The sequence below is a fragment of the Pseudophryne corroboree genome, chromosome 3, assembly GCF_028390025.1.
Source record: "Pseudophryne corroboree isolate aPseCor3 chromosome 3, aPseCor3.hap2, whole genome shotgun sequence".
NCBI lineage: Eukaryota > Metazoa > Chordata > Amphibia > Anura > Myobatrachidae > Pseudophryne > Pseudophryne corroboree.
In genome coordinates, this window is record NC_086446.1 from 603,840,847 (window position 1) to 603,857,638 (window position 16,792).

The following is a 16,792-nucleotide window of genomic DNA, read 5'->3' on the forward strand; positions in this document are numbered from 1 at the left end:
AAAATCCTATTTTCTTTTTCATCCACTAGGGGTCACTGGAGTACTCTTGGGACGTACCAAAGCTTCCCTCGTGGGCGGGAGAGCTGTTTGGCACCTGTAACACTAGGCGACCAAAGCTAGATGCTGATGCCGCAAACGTATCAAACTTGTAAAAGCGCACAAACGTGTGCACTGTTGACCACGTAGCCACAGGGCAAAGCTGCGTCGTAGAAGCCCCACGACCAGCTGCCCATGATGATCCCACAGAACGTGTGGAATGAGCTGTTACTGATGTAGGCGGCTGTAACCTAGCATGAAGATAAGCCTGACGTATGGTCAGTTTAATCCATCTGGATAAGGTATGCTTAGAAGCTGGCCAACCCATCTTGGCAGCATCATAGAGAACAAACAACGTATCCGTCTTACGAATTGTAGACGTGCGGGATACATAAACGCGTAATGCGCGTACCACATACAAAGTTCCAGAATCTCCTGTTAATAGAGGAACTACTATTGGTTGATTGATGTGAAAAGATGACACTACCTTTGGCAAGAAAGCGGGATTCGTCCGAAGTTCCGCTCTGTCATCATGAAACACCAAATACGGTAGCTTGCATGACAAGGCACCCAAATCTGAAACACGCCTTGCCGAAGCTAAGGCTAGGAGAAAAATTGTTTTCTAAGTGAGAAACTTAATATCCACTTGTTGTAAGGGTTCAAAATATGAAGACTGTAAAAAATCCAAAACCAGATTCAAGTCCCATGGCGCTGTAGGTGGAATGAATGGAGGCTGTACTCTGAGGACACCTTGCAGAAAAGTGTGTACAGACGGCAATAGAGCCAATTGTCTTTGAAAGTAAATTGACAAAGCAGATACCTGCACCTTTAGTGTAGATAAACGCAGTCCTCCATCTAACCCCGTCTGTAGAAATAACAAAAGACGGGATAACTTGAAAGATGATGTCGGAAACTTCCGAGCTTCACACCAACCTATATAGGCATGCCAAATACTGTAATAATGAGCTGCCGTAACTGGCTTCTTAGCACGTAACATGGTTTGTATAACCGATTCTGGAATGCCCTCTCTTCTTAAGAGGGCGGTCTCAACAGCCACCCTGTCAAACGCAGCCGCGCTAAATCGGGGTAAAGGAATGGACCCTGTTGTAACAGGTCCGGACGTAGCGGGAGCGGCCAAGGATCGTCTGCGAGTAGCCCGCGAATATCCGAGAACCAAGCTCTCCGAGGCCAATGAGGCGCCACTAGTATGACTGTGGCGGACTCTCGTTTGATCCGTTTTAGCAATAGAGGGAGCAGCGGAAACGGTGGAAACAGATACACAAGGCTGTACGGCCACGCAATTGTGAGAGCATCCACCGCCACTGCCTTTGGATCTCGCGTTCTGGACACATACTGGGGCGTTTGGCGATTGTGGCGAGATGCCATCAGGTCCACTAGAGGGTAACCCCACCTCTGGACCAACATGTGAAACACTTCTGGATTTAATGCCCATTCTCCTGGATGAAAATCCCGACGGCTGAGATAATCCGCCTCCCAGTTGTCCACTCCCGGAATGAACACTGCCGACAATATCACCTGGTGATGCTCGGCCCAATTGAGGATTCGAGCTACTTCCCGCATGGCCATGCGGCTTCTCGTTCCTTCTTGTTTGTTGATGTACGCGACCGCCGTCGCGTCGTCTGACTGCACCTGGACAGTCTGAAACCGGAGCATGTGCACTGCTTGTCGTAGCGCATTGTAAATTGCCCGGAGTTCCAGGACATTTATAGACAGCAATCTTTCGTGATCCGCCCAGAGACCCTGGAGCTGACAATTTTGAACCACAGCTCCCCAAACTCTGAGACTCGCGTCCGTCGTTAGAATTATCCAATTCCAGACGCCGAACCGTTTCCCTGCAGTTAGATTGTGTACTTTGAGCCACCAGAGTAGAGATACCCTGGCCCGTGGAGACAACCTCACCCTCTGGTGAATCTGCAGATGCGAGCCCGACCAGTTGAAAAGGACGTGAGCGAAAATTCCGAACTGAAGCGCATCGAAAGCCGCCACCATTGTGCCTAACAGGCGAATGCACAAATGTACTGAGACTGTTCGTGGCTTGAGCACTAATTGCACCAGTGACGAATACTCTGTACTTTCTGTTCTGGTAGGTAAATTCTTTGCTCTACCGTATCTAGAATCATTCCTAGGAATTGAAGTCGTTGAGACGGAATCAGATGTGATTTCTTGAAGTTGACAATCCAACCGTACTGAACTAGTACATTGTACGTCAGCAACGCATGTTGGAGGAGCATCTGTTGAGACGGAGCTTTGATGAGCAGATCGTCCAAGTACGGAACTATTATCACTCCCAGGGATCTGAGATGAGCTATCATCACACAGACATCACTTTGGTGAATACCCGAGGCGCTGACGAGAGGCCAAACGGTAGAGCCTGAAACTGGTAATGGTTTTGCCATATCGCAAAACGCAAGAACCTCAGATGAGGTGGCCAAATCGGAATGTGTAAGTACGCATCCTTGAGATACAGCGCAATCATGAATTCCTGTGGCTCTAAACCTGCAATTACTGACCGCAGAGATTCCATCTTGAATCTGTAGTAAGTGACGTACTGATTGAGGCTCTTTAAGTTCAATATTGGCCTGACCGAGCCATCCGGCTTTGGTACCACAAACAGACTGGAATAATAACCCTGACCTTGCTGGTGTACAGGGACCGGAATCAAAACTGCTGAATCCAGCAGAGACTGAATGGCAATTTGCAGAACCGCCCTCTTGTCGTCCGACACAGGCAGTCCTGTCTTGAAAAACCGCAGTGGCGGGAGACAGTCGAACTCTATCTTGTAACCTTTTAACACTAAATTGCGGATCCACCCATCTGTGGATGTCTGGAACCACGCCAAATGGAATGTCTGAAGGCGTGCCCCCACAACTGGAGATCCGAGATGGGCTGGGAGACCGTCATGCCACTGGCTTGTCGGTGACCTTAGCGTCCTGACGACTGGTGTTGGTTTGTTGAAAACCACGTCCTCGACCTCGTCTACCTGGCGTGGCTGTTCCTCTACCACGGCCTCGAAAGGGCTGAGGTCTAAAGGATTTGAACACCGGCCCAGAGTATTTCCTTCTAGGTACCGTTGGAGGCAATGGTAGGAAAACAGACTTCCCTCCCGTGGCCTCAGAAATCCATTTGTCCAATTCAGGACCAAACAACTTCTCGCCACCGTAAGGTAACGCCTCTATACCTCTCTTAACCTCTGCCTCCGCTTGCCAAGACCGCAGCCAGAGTGCTCGTTGTGCCGTAACTAGCGTCGATGAAAGGCGAGAAGTGAGCTGACAGACGTCAGTAGAAGCTGTACATAGATACTCAGCAGCTTCACAGATTTGATCAGCGAGAAGTATAAGGTGATCGTCATGTAAACCAGACTTGAGTTCTGTTATCCATACAATTAGCGCCTTAGTTACCCAAATGCCAACCAACCCAGGTCTAAGCAACACGCCTGCTGCTATATACATGGACTTTAGCATAGCTTCTAGTTTACGGTCTGAAGGGTCTTTAAGCGTCGTAGCAGTTGGTACTGGTATGGTTAATTTTTCTGTAAGTTTTGACACAGACGAATCCACTATTGGCGGATTTTCCCATGTAGATGTCACAGACTCTGGAAACGGGTAACTAGACCTAAATCGGCGAGGTATAGAAAACAGTTTAATTGGATTCTTCCGTGTTTCTACTAACATCTTATTAAGAGATTCAGAAACAGGAAAACACATGGGAGATCTGTGTCGTTTAGTAAAGACCACCTCATCATTTGTGAGAGGCTCCTCAGTCTCCGTAAACTTCATAGACTGACGCACCGCCCTGACGAGATTATCAATGCCTGGGCTATCAAAATCTTCACTATCTGACTGCTGGTCTAATTCACCCTCCTCACCCTCATCTTGTGCAGTGAGGTCTGGCATAAAATCGTCAGAATGCAACATAGCAGACACTGGTAAATCATAAGACAAATTAAATTTATCCCTTCTACCCAAAGTGGACTTGGACCTTTGCAAAGGCTGAGACCCCTCCGGTAGTTCTGGCGGTCTCACCCGAGACTCAGATCTTGCCGCTTCCCGCTCGTGTCGAGCGGCGGCCAATTCCGATTGCAACCCAGCCATTACATCTACGAGCATTGCCCATGGAAGGTCCGGGGATGAAACCGGATTCGAAACCGGAGCGGAAATTGTATTTGTAGCTGAGATTCACAAAACATACTGTACATGTGGTAGATCCATCCGGTAACACACTCTTACAGACATTGCAGTGAAACTGCTTTTTTGTTTTTGCTGGTGCCTTACTCATTATGCAGACAGACAATACAATATACAAAGACAGACACTTGCACGACTCAGTAAAATTTTTACTAAGGTGTGTCTATATAAATATGGCCGAAATGCAGTGCACGTGGCCAGTTCTATATGAAACCTGATCCCAAATTCCCACTAACACCCCTGCGCCATCCAGTGGAGTAGTGTTGTAGGGCAGGATCTTCCAAACTGAAAGAGAAACAGGATTGAACAGGAAGCATGGTTAAAATGGCCGCCATGCCATGCTTACACTAATAATCACAGTACAGGTTAAAACCCATATGTAAAGTCTATAACCTGTAACCAACATGCTAAAAAAACAACCCTGTTAACATAGGCTTAATAGCCTATGTAATTATACCACAAGTCAGCAGCCTTTACAAACACCTCCCCCCCCCCCTTTGCAGCTGAGCTGCTGTGAGGAGACTCGCCCCCCCCCCTCCCCCCCCTGTGCTCCGTGTACCTTATACAGTGATCCAGAGATCTGGTGCAGGGAGCCAGGGAGAGCGCTGTATAGCGGCGAGACGCGGCGGCTGTGGACTTACATCGGGAAGCTGTTGCCTGGGAGCGGGTGCCAGGAGCCGGAGCAGGTGGCGTTGTGAGCGGCGTGTGTATAGCGGCGGCGGGCGGCTCTGGCGGGATGCTGTACACAAACCAGCGGCGGCGGGCGGCAGTTATCAGAGAGCACTGGTGCGCACAGTAACCTGTTCCCCACACAGCGGGGCGGCAGCGTGAGCTGACCGCCCTGTCCCCCCGCATACCTGAACTCCTGTGGTGAGGGGGCTATGACGGGGCTTCTTCTGCAAGCTACGTCCAGCCTGTCCTGCAGGATGATCTGCTCTTGGCTGTGAGGGTGCTCTTTAGTGAGGACCGACATGCCAGCAGCTGCTTGTAGCAGCTTACACTATCCCGGACCCACGCCTTTTGTAAGGGGGGAAGGGATGTGTAATAAAGTTTAGAAAAAATAAAATAAAAAATAAGTATAAGTGCTGCAGAGCTAGCACTCGTGCTTGTTACTACTGTGAGCATAGAAAAAACACTGAGGTACTCTGGGAATATGGAGGGGAGGAGAGTTACTAAATATAAATATTCAGTGCCTTGTTCTGCTAAAGCCGTCCATATCCCAAGAGTACTCCAGTGACCCCTAGTGGATGAAAAAGAAATAAAACAACAACTTTATTACGTTCTGTGTGCACAAACCCTGACTGCATATTCTGACCGCAAGGGAACTGCAGTACAGACAGCCAGAGGAGGATACAGAACGGTCTGTGCAACGGACCGTTTATAACTTCTGAATAAATAATCACCACCATAGAAAAGTAATGAGTTACTGATAATAACGGAGGTGCCCAACACTTCCTTAATGCCTGTCATTTCTCTGCTTTATACATGCAGGGACGCAGTAAGTGACCAATTGGCACATATCTGCCCTTGATACATTCCCCCATTGTTCCTAGGGCCTAAAACACAGAGGCGATCAGTGTGATGCGAAAGCATGCTGGGCGTCCCCACGCATGTCAGAGAATCTGATCGTAGATGTGCTAATTTTAGTCCATGTGGACCAAACCAACTTAATATGATTAGTGAATGCATTTTGTCCTAATATAACTGCTTGAAATTTTGTTGTGATATTCATCTCTATACAATGTTGTGGATTTATTTTTATATTGATCCCATGGGCTTTTTTTTTTTTTATTGGAATGGAACATATGCATTTTATTTCAAGACCAAAATTCTAGAATATTATTGTCTACATAGAAATTTGTAGACTTCGAAGATTTTTTTATTGAGTAGTTATGTATTTAGGGCCTAATGCAGCATGGATTGTTACTCTGAGAAATTGCATTTGTCTACGAGTAGAAATGCACCGCTCCGACAGGAAGAAAAAATGCCCGCTGCAAGTTTGCGAATGCATCGCAGATTGTGATCCATTCACAGATGCATACGCAATTTCCGGAACATCTAAGAGGTTTTGCTGCCTGAGCAAATGTTAGTAGGTCTGAGGCTGCCGCTAATCTCCGACTGAGACGGCCTGGAAGCAGTCTGCACTGACATCAGAGACCCTGCCCAAAAACGCCTGGGAACGCCTACGTTTTACTGACACGCCCAGAAAACGTCAGGTTTCCGCCCAGAAACGCCAGCTTCCTGTCAGTCAAACAGCGGCTACATTGAGATTGTGATCTGTACGCAATTTCTGTCACTATTACCCCTTGCGCGTGCACAGTCTTTTAATAAAAGCTCAATTTGTGAATTCTCTGAATAGTGATCCATGCTGCATTAGGCCCTTATTGTAGTAATAATTTTTATTCCTTATAAAAATTACTGGTTAAGTGTGCTACTTTTGTCAGAATACGGTCAGTACTAGAGGATTCGACGATGTGGGAGAGCTTCCTTCGGATGCCAGTCTGTTTGTATCACAGAAGACCATGTGATCCGACTGTAGCTGCTTCATCTAGGGATGCAGAGAATATAGTGTTGTGGAAAGGGAAGGGTAATAATAGGACAGAAACATCTTCTGCAAGCCTCTAGCAACTATTACCTCAGCCAGGGCCGAAACTAGGATTTTTGTCACCCGGGGCAAGATAGTCATTTGACCCCCCCCCCCCCCCCCCCCCCCCCCGCAAAAAAAAAAAAAATTATTTTACAATAAATAAATAAAAATAATAATAAAAAAATTAAAATAAATAAATACATGAATAAAAATATGATATATATATATATATATATATATATATCTCTTTCAGAACTTTTTTACCTGAAAAATTGCCTTTTCTAACATGAATTTCATATCCAGGAAAAAGTGTCCCCATTTTACACAGTACGACAGGCAAGTGTCCCCAGTCCCCATTCCCCATTTTACACATTGCGGCAGACAGGTGACCCCATTTTACACATTGCGGCAGACAGGTGTCCCCATTTTACACATTGCGGCAGGAAAAAGTGTCCCCATTTTACACATTGCGGCAGACAGGTGACCCCATTTTACACATTGCGGCAGACAGGTGTCCCCATTTTACACATTGCGGCAGGAAAAAGTGTCCCCATTTTACACATTGCGGCAGGCACGTGTCCCCATTTTACACAGTACGCTGGCAAGTGTCCCCATTTTACACATTGCGGCAGGAAAAAGTGTCCCCATTTTACACATTGCGGCAGGCACGTGTCCCCATTTTACACAGTACGCTGGCAAGTGTCCCCATTTTACACATTGCGGCAGGCACAGGTCCCCATTTTACACAGTACGCTGGCAAGTGTCCCCATTTTACACATTGTGGCAGGAAAAAGTGTCCCCATTTTACACATTGAGGCAGGCACAGGTCCCCATTTTACACAGTACGCTGGCAAGTGTCCCCATTTTACACATTGTGGCAGAAAAAAGTGTCCCCATTTTACACATTGAGGCAGGCACAGGTCCCCATTTTACACATTGCGGCAGGCACAGGTCCCCATTTTACACATTGCGGCAGGACGGTGGTGGAGGGAGAGAGAGAGAGAGAGAGAGGAAGGGAGAGGGGCTGACTTACATTTGAAGCGGTTCTCGCCGCTCTTCAGCCGCCTCTCCCTCCTCGTCCGGTCTGCGCGGCTCCCCCTTCTCCCTCCTCCGGCGGGGTTTCGTGGAATGACGCGTTTGCGCCGTGACGTCACGACGCAATCGCGTCATTCCGCGAAACCCCGCCCCCCGAGCTGGGCACTCGGGAGAAGGGGGTTTCAACGTTATAAAAGTGCCGCGGCGGGTGTTAGGGGGTCTCGGCGCCCCCTCCAATCCGGCGCCCAGGTCGCCTGCCCCCCTAGCCCCCCCCCCTAGTTTCGGCCCTGCCTCAGCATTACCCTTCCAGCTCTAGAATGCAAGATCTCACAAACCGCCCCCTCACTAACCACTATCTCATATCTGTGCCTTCTTAATAAACCTTGTATATCATTGTCCTGTTTGTATGCATGGTTATATAGGAGTTACGGTACAATATCGTGTTGTAGAGTTTTATGATGCTACAAAAATAAATTATGTTGCAGGAACCCGCTCAACTGTCGACCCCCAAAGTACAATGCCATTACTTGCAGCCTGTGGCAGCAGAATTCAGAGCCACAATGACACCAACATTAATCAGGTCCTCAAGCCCCTAGACCACTCACTTTCTTAGGAGGTATTCAGAGCCTGGAAACTGGTTTACTCTGACACAGTACAGGAAAAAATAAGATTATAAATTACCTACCGGTAAATCCTTTTCTCATAGTCCGTAGGGGATACTGGGAATCTATTTAGTGCCATGTGGTATAGACGGGTCCACTAGGAGCCATGGGCACTTTAAGAATTTGCTAGAGTGCGCTGGCTCCTCCCTCTATGCCCCTCCTACCAGACTTGGTCAAGAAAACTGTGCCCGAGGAGACGGACATTCTTTGAGAGGATAGATAAAGAAAGTGGTGAGATTACGAACCAGCACACAAAGAACAAGAGGAAAGCCATACTAACCAGACTTGAAAACCAGAACAGCAACAGCTGAATCAAACAACAGTAGTTAAACAAGTAACCATAGGAAGAACGAAGCACCGGGCGGGCGCCCAGTATTCCCTACGGACTACGATAAAAGGATTACTGGTAGGTAATTAAAATCCTATTTTCTTTTACATCCTAGGGGATACTGGGAATCCATTTAGTACCATGGGGAAGTACCAAAGCTCCCAAACCGGGTGGGAAAGTGCTAAGGTTCCTACAGAACTGATTGACAAAACTGAAGATCCTCAGAGGCCAAAAGTATCAAACTTGTAAAACTTGGAAAACATGCTTGACTCCGACCAAGTAGCTGCTCGGCAGAGTTGTAATGCCGAGACACACCGGGCAGCCGCCCAAGAGGAAACTACCGACCTAGCAGAGTGGGCCTGTACAGATTTTGGAACCAGCAAGCCTGCCGTGGAATACGCATGCTGGATAGTGAGCCTGATCCAGCGTGCAATTGTCTGCTTTGAAGCAGGACACCCAATCTTATTGGCATCATAGAGAATGAACAGTGAGTCCGATTTCCTGTGACAGGCAGTTTGCTTTACATATAACCTCAAAGCCCTTACAACGTCCAAGGACTTTGAAGTAGCAGTGGTGTACGTAACAACCGGAACCACAATTGGCTGGTACATGTGAAACATCTACACCACCTTAGGAAGGAATTACTGACAAGTCCTGAGTTCAGCTCTGTCCTCATGAAAAATCAAATAGGGGCTCTGGTAAGACAATGCCCCCAGCTAAGATATGCACCTTGCCGAAGCCAAGGTCAATAGCGTGACGGTCTTCCACGTAAGATACTTACGTCTACCTCCTGTAATGGTTCAAACCAGTCCGACTGGATGAATTTAAGAACCAAATTGAGATCCCAAGGTGCAGTAGGAGGCACAAAGGGAGGATGGATATGAAGGACTACCTTCAAGAACATCTGAAAGAAAATCGACAATGCTGAAATCTGAAATTTTATGGAGACTAGGCGTAGGCCCACACCCACTCCTGACTGCAGAAAATGCAGGAAGCGTCCCAGATGAAATTACACCTTAGACTACTGTCTGTTCTCACACCAAGAGACATATTTCTTTCAGATACGATGGTAATGTTTGGACGTTACCCCCTTCCTGGCTTGGATCATAGTCAGGAATCCCTCTCCGGGCTAGAATCAGCCATTCAATTTCCATGTCGTCAAACATAGCCGTGTTAAGTCTTGATAAACGAATGGGCCCTGTTGCAGAAGATACTCTCGAAGAGGCCGAGGCCACGGATCTTTGTTTAGCATCTCGAGAAGATCCGCATACCAGGCCCTTCGCGGCAAGTCCGGAACAATGAGGATTGTTTTAACTCTTTCCCTTTTTATTCTTTTGAGAACACTTGGGATCAGAGGAATGGGAGGAAACATGTACACCAGCTGGTAGACCCACGGAGTTGTCAGGGCATCGACCACTACACCGGACCGCTTGTGGGTCCCTTGACCTGGAATAATACCACTTGAGCTTCTTGTTGAGGAGAGAGGCCATCATGTTGATTTGTGGATAACCCCATTGACGTGTCAGCCACTGGAATACCTCCGGGTGGAGGACCCATTCCCCCAGCTGCAGGTCGTGTCTGCTGAGGAAATCTGCTTCCCAGTTGTCTACTCCCGGAATAAGGATCGCAGACAATGCAACGGCGTGTTTTTCAGCCCAGAGAATTCTTGACACCTCTGACATTACGACTCTGGTTTTTGTTCCGCCCTGTCGGTTTATGCAAGTCACCGCCGTCACATTGTCCGACTGAACTTGAATGGCCTGATTCTGAAGAAGAGAGGAAGCCTGCAGAAGGGCGTTGTAAATAGCCTTGAGCTTCAGGATGTTTATTGAAAGAACGACTTCCTGACTTGACCACCTTCCTTGAAACTGCACCACCTGGGTGACTGTACCCCAACCTCTGAGGCTTGCGTCTGTGGTTAATAGAATAGACTTCTGAATCCCGAACCTTCGACCTTCCACTAGGTGAGAAGTTTGAAGCCACCACAGGAGGGAGATCCTGGCTTTTGGCGACAGACGAATCCTCTGCTCCATGTGAAGATGCGATCCGGACCATTTGTCCAACAGATCCAGTTGGAAGGGCCTCGCATGAAACCTTTCGTACTGAATTGCCTTGTAAGAAGCCACCATTTTCTCCAGAAGGCAGATGCATAGGTGTACTGAGATTCGTGTCGGCTTCAAGACAGCCCGAACCATCGATTGGATTACCATTGCCTTTTCCAAGGGAAGGAACACTTTCTGAGATGCTGTGTCCAGTATCATTCCCAGGAAATGAAGCTTCTGCATTGGTTCTAGCTGAGATTTCGGCAGGTTCAGAATCCACCCATGATCCAGGAGCAATCTGGTTGTGAGACCAATATTCTCCAACAACTGATCCCTGGACGCAGCCTTTATCAGAAGATCATCCAGGTAAGGAATTACATTCACTCCCTGTCTGCGGAGTAGCATAATCATCTCTGCCGTCACTTTGGTGAACGCCCTTGGTGCTGTGGAGAGACCAAATGGCAGGGCCTGAAACTGGCAGTGACAGTCCTGCAGTGCAAACTGTAGATAAGCCTGATGAGGCGGCCAGATCGGAATGTGAAGGTTCTTGATATCCAGAGACGCTAGGAATTCCCCCTCTTCCAGACCAGAGATCACCGCTCTCACAGACTCCATCTTGAACTTTAACACTCGTAAGTATGGGCTCAATGACTTGAGATTCAGAATTGGTCTTACTGAACCGTCCAGTTTCGGAACTACAAACAAGCTGGAATAGTATCCCCTGTTTTGTAGATGAGGTGGAACTGGAACAATGACCTGGGTCTGTACCAGTTTTTGAATGGTTTCTTGTAAGGTTACTCTTGTGAAACTGGTAAGCCTGATTTGAAGATTCTGTAAGGTGGGAGATCCTGGAACTCCAGTCTGTAGCCCTGGGATATAAGGTCTATGACTCAGGGATCCTGGCAAGATCTTGTCCAGGTTTGACTGAAGAATTTTAGCCGGGCTCCCACCTGCCTGTATCCCAGGCATTGCGGGCCACCGTCATGCAGAAGGCTTTGAAGAGACAGAGCCGGAGCTCTGATCCTGAGAACCAGCAGCCGCTGGTTTGCGTAGTTTACCTCTAGCACCTCTGACAGCGGTAGAAGAACCTCTGGCCGAAAGGACTGTAAATTGGGACCTGAGTAGGCCTTCTATGGAGCTGCAGAAGGTAGATAGGTGAATTCACCCGTAGTAGCTTGCGAAATCCACTTATCGAGTTCTTCGCCAAATAAGGCCTCACCTGTGAAAGGCAGGCCTTTCATGCCTTTTTTGGAGTCCGCGTCAGCAGTCCACTGACGTAGCCATAGTCCCCTGCATGCCAACACTACCATAGCTGTGGTGCATGCATTAAGCAAACCTATCTCCTTAATGGCTTCCACCATAAAGATTGCAGAGTCTTGTATGTGTTGCAGGAGTAAAACAATTTTCTCTTGAGGTAAGGTGTCTAACACCTCAATTAAATTACCAGACCATTTAACAATGGTTCGCGTAATCCACCCACATGCTATAGTGGGTGTCTGGGCCACCCCTGCTGCTGTATACAAAGATTTGAGTGTAGTCTCAATCTTAGGATCAGCTGCATCCTTTAGGGAGGTTGCACCAGGAACAGGTAATACGATTTTCCGTGATAACCTGGAGACTGACGTATCCACTATCGATGGATTTTCCCATTTTTTCCTATCCTCCGGAGGAAAAGGAAAATAATAACCGCCTAGGAATTTTAAATTTCTTATCTGGATTAACCCATGGTTCTTCAAACAGGGCATTTAGTTCCTTAGACACAGGAAAAGTGACTGAGGATTTTTTCTTTACATTAAAAGAAAGATTCCTCACACACCTCTGTCACCTTATCAGGAATATTGAGTACTTCCCTGATAGAGTCTATGAGAGCCTCAACACCTGCGACACAGAGTACCCTCCCCCACCTCTATGTCCACCTCACCTTCCTCCATTTCTGACACTTCATTATCAGTCAGAATGCAGGAAATGAGCCAAAAGTACGTTTTTGCGGACAAATGGTAGAGGACTGAGATGCTGGTCTGAGTACTGAGCCTTTTGCATAAACTCAGCCATAGACTGTCTTAAGTATTGCGTCTCCTTCTCATTACGAGATAATTTAGTAGAGATGGTGGAAATCATCCCCCGAATGGAGTCCAGCCATGCTGGCTCCATCCCACTAGCGTGAGAAGGGATACTACACTGAGGACACACTAGTGAACCCCCTGGAAAAGAGGAGCACTGTGCCTTGCATGATACACACTCGTTGCCTGACATACTGCAGCAGTAACAGCACACACACAGGAAAAGGTTCAAAGCACAATTCGCTCATAAAGAGCCCTTCCCGAGAGACACAGAGGAAATAGAACCAGCACACGGCACCCCTATCGATAAAACCAAGCTTAGCCAGGTCGCAGACTAAGTACCTAGATTAGCGACTAAGTACACAAGTATAGAGCTCCCCCCTGCTATGACCCCCTGGTACTGCTAAGGTAATCTGGAGGCTCTCCGGAGGAGTTGCGCGTCCCTGCAGTCAGCGTCTGTGTTGCTGCAGTAGGGTAAAATGGCGCCTGTGAGCTGCTGGATCCGCTCATAGTGAAGCCCCGCCCCTGCAATGGCACACAGTCTTCCCGCTCTTCTTTATACTGGCTTTATGTGTCTAAGTGCATAAAATGAAGTAAGCCCCCTTTTAAGCTGCAATGCCAGTCTGTGTACCGTATACACATACTGTGTACTAAGTCTGGAGACTCAGTTCACCCCATAGAAGCTGTGTGTTTCCGTACCCAAATGCCGCCATAATGGCCGGCGACCCGCTAGCTGGGATATCAGCTTAGTACTCACCACTCTTCTATCTTCTGGCTCTGTTAGGGGTGGCGGCGCGCTTCAGGAATGTACGCTCGCCATGGTGGGACTTGCAAATAGTTCCCTCAGGAGCTAGCGTCCTGTCAGCAGGGAACGGGACCATTAACCCTTAGTGGGGTGGGGTTAGGCCTCCCCCCCCCTAAGTCCCACGAAGCAGGCAGGCTGGTGCCATCCAGTCCTGCCTGAAAACAACAAACTTTAAAAATAGATGCAGAAAACTCTTCAGGAGCTTCCAGAGATGTGACCGGCTCCGTCGGGCACATTTTCTAAACTGAATCTGGTAGCAGGGGCATAGAGGGAGGAGCCAGCACACGCTATCAAACTTCTATAGTGCCCATGGCTCCAAGTGGACCCGTCTATACCCCATGGTACTAAATGGATTCCCAGTATCCCCTAGGACGTAAGAGAAAATATACTTGTTACACATTGCCTTTCATAGGTGAAGCCCTCTTATAAGATCGCTGCTTTCAGAATTGGATTAATAAAATAAGTTTTTAGTTTAAAATGTACTTTTCACATGCGCCAGCAGAGGTGTCGCTAGATGCTATGGTGCCCGGAGCAAGGGTATTTTTTGGCGCTCCTCTCCCCTATACTGAATTGGGGGCCTGGCCAACATGTGATAACATGTTACATTTGAAATTAAACAATATTTAAATTGGTGACGATCAGTTCTAGAGCTTGTAGAGCTCATAGCGAAAGTTTCCTTTGGGTGCCCCCATCTATAAAATATGGACAGTGCGGGCCAAAGGCGAGCAACTAAAATATTAGGCATGGCCGTATAATAGTACCAATTCACATTACACTGCACAGTAGTGTCCATTATTCACATTACACCACACAGTAGAGCCGCTTAAACACATTATGCCACAGTAGAGCTCCTTATACATTTTATACCACAGTAGAGCCCCTTATACACGTAATACCATGGTAAAGCCCCTTATACATGTTATTCCATGATAAAGCCCCTCATACACGTTACATAACAGTAGAGCCAATATGGAAGTAGCTGTATTAAAGTATTTACTTTTTTAATTCAAATAAATTAAAAACACTAAGTAAGCCCCTTGACTGACCTGACCTCACAACTCCTCAATCCCTTAATGAAAATAATGCCCCAAATGTGACCTCACACAGACCTGATAATCCCCCCAATCTCTTAGTGAAAATAATGCCCCAAAACGGATACCCTCCCCAGATCTGATAATCTCCCAATTTCTCAATGAAAATAATGTCCCAGAATTGTCTGAGTGGCAGAAATAGCTGCTCCGCAGCAGCTTGAGGGGCAGAGAGCGCTCCAGCATATGCTGACTGGCAGTGTCTCCTGCCGACGCCTCTGCCTGCTCTAGTCTCAGAGTCTGAGTCAGTGTGTGCCTCCTCTGCTCCTTCTCCTCCTGCTCTGCGGCGCGCCCTCTAACTTTTCAGGCACCTAGAGCTCGTGCTCCACCGGAGCCACCCTCGCTATACCCCTGTGCGCCAGTAGTGGTTTTTCTTTCCCTGTATTGTATGATTTGTGGCTTTGTGCAGCAAGGCCATGGCACAATTCTCTACAAAATGCTTCATCTTACCCCCTGACTGTCCATTTCACTGTGGAAGGGAGCAAGAACTGGAAGGCTGGGTTACTTTATCTGGAGAGCTCCCCGGGAGACCAGGCAAGTATGGTATCAACACCCCTGAACAAAAACACATCTGCTACTTTTACAGAAACACAGAATAAACCATTTCTAAACCCACAACTGGATGTAAAACAACTTTCTAACATTACATTTTCCATGTTTGCCTTAGTCTTGAACTGAATAGAGAAAGGTGATCTCTTGGTTTTACTCTTATGATCAGGGTGAGAAAAATAAATTCTGATTAAAAAAAATATATATATATTTTTTTTTATTTAAATCAGAATTTCTTTAATTTAAATTGGATTTTCTAATTCATTTTTTTTTTTTTAATTTATTTAAATTGGATTTTTATCAATATGATCAAGTAAACATATAAACCAAGTAAAAACAATATTGGTGACATTATACCACTGACTTTGTAAAGAGATTTGATATAGTTAAGTGTACCATTACTGTTTTGTGCTTTATTGTGTTCAAAACCTTATAGCAGAGCTGGCCAAACCAGTCCTCGAGATCTACCAACAGTTCACATTTTCCAGACCTCCTAGCTGGTGCGCAGGTGTAGTAATTACTAATTAAGATGTGCTGCATTCATTCCTAACTGACAATTCTACAGATCTCCAGGAGGCCTGGAAAACATGAACTGTTGGTAGATCTCGAGGACCGGTTTGGCCAGCCCTGCCTTATAGCATGTATAAACTAATTAGTATACTCAAACATACAGAGTAATAAATTGTACAACTGTACTGCACAGTTGGTCAGCATTGAAAGACATGACAAACATTTTCAAGGATTAATCTTTTAAATCTTGGAATGTCCCTCAAAATTAGGGACAGTTAACATCTTTACAGGAAAACATAGTTGTCAAAATACGTTTACAACAAATAAAAAAAAAAAAGAATTGGTCTATGCTATTTGGTTTTTCTTCCCATGAAATTGAAGTTATTTACTGTTGAATGCTATTTTACAAACTTAGAACAGGAGAGCAAAATAGATTTATTTTTACATGGAGATTTGAGAACTGTGACAAATTTGTTTAACATTGTCACTATTTAATTCAATATTATCTAAATTGGTGCACATACAAATTACTGGAATCCTTCCACACTAACATTTTATTTGGAACGGAAAGCCATGGAGCAGGCAGAATGTGTTTTTTCAGCTGATACAATCTGGGATAACTCCAGCTGTAGTAACTGGAAAAAAAATAAAACCCACATAAAACTTAAATTTCAACATGCTCATTCAAGACCATGCAAATGAATGGAATAACTGAACTTTTGCCACTACTGCTGTTTTTAATGTCTCCACTGCCAAAATCAGCAACTCATTCAATGTCAATGACCTAGGACTACTTATCTGTATGTAGTAAACAAAAAGAATCTACAATGCCAGTCTTTTTCTAAATTACTGCACGGTTATAGATCAGAATAAATCCTTCAGAAA

General features: G+C 46.4%; 1 protein-coding gene and 1 long non-coding RNA gene across 3 annotated transcripts in view; one reads left to right on the forward strand and one right to left on the reverse strand.

Moving 5' to 3' along the window:
- The window catches only part of LOC135056409 (uncharacterized), a 29,077-nt gene extending 22,215 nt beyond the window's left edge, over positions 1–6,862 (forward strand). Inside the window, exon 3 of the long non-coding RNA XR_010243975.1 lies at positions 6,686–6,862. This is a non-coding gene — a long non-coding RNA (uncharacterized LOC135056409). The remainder of the gene's footprint in view (positions 1–6,685) is intronic.
- Positions 1–16,792, reverse strand: part of LOC135056407 (tolloid-like protein 2) — a 362,236-nt gene that overhangs the window by 179,161 nt on the left and 166,283 nt on the right. The window lies entirely within an intron of this gene.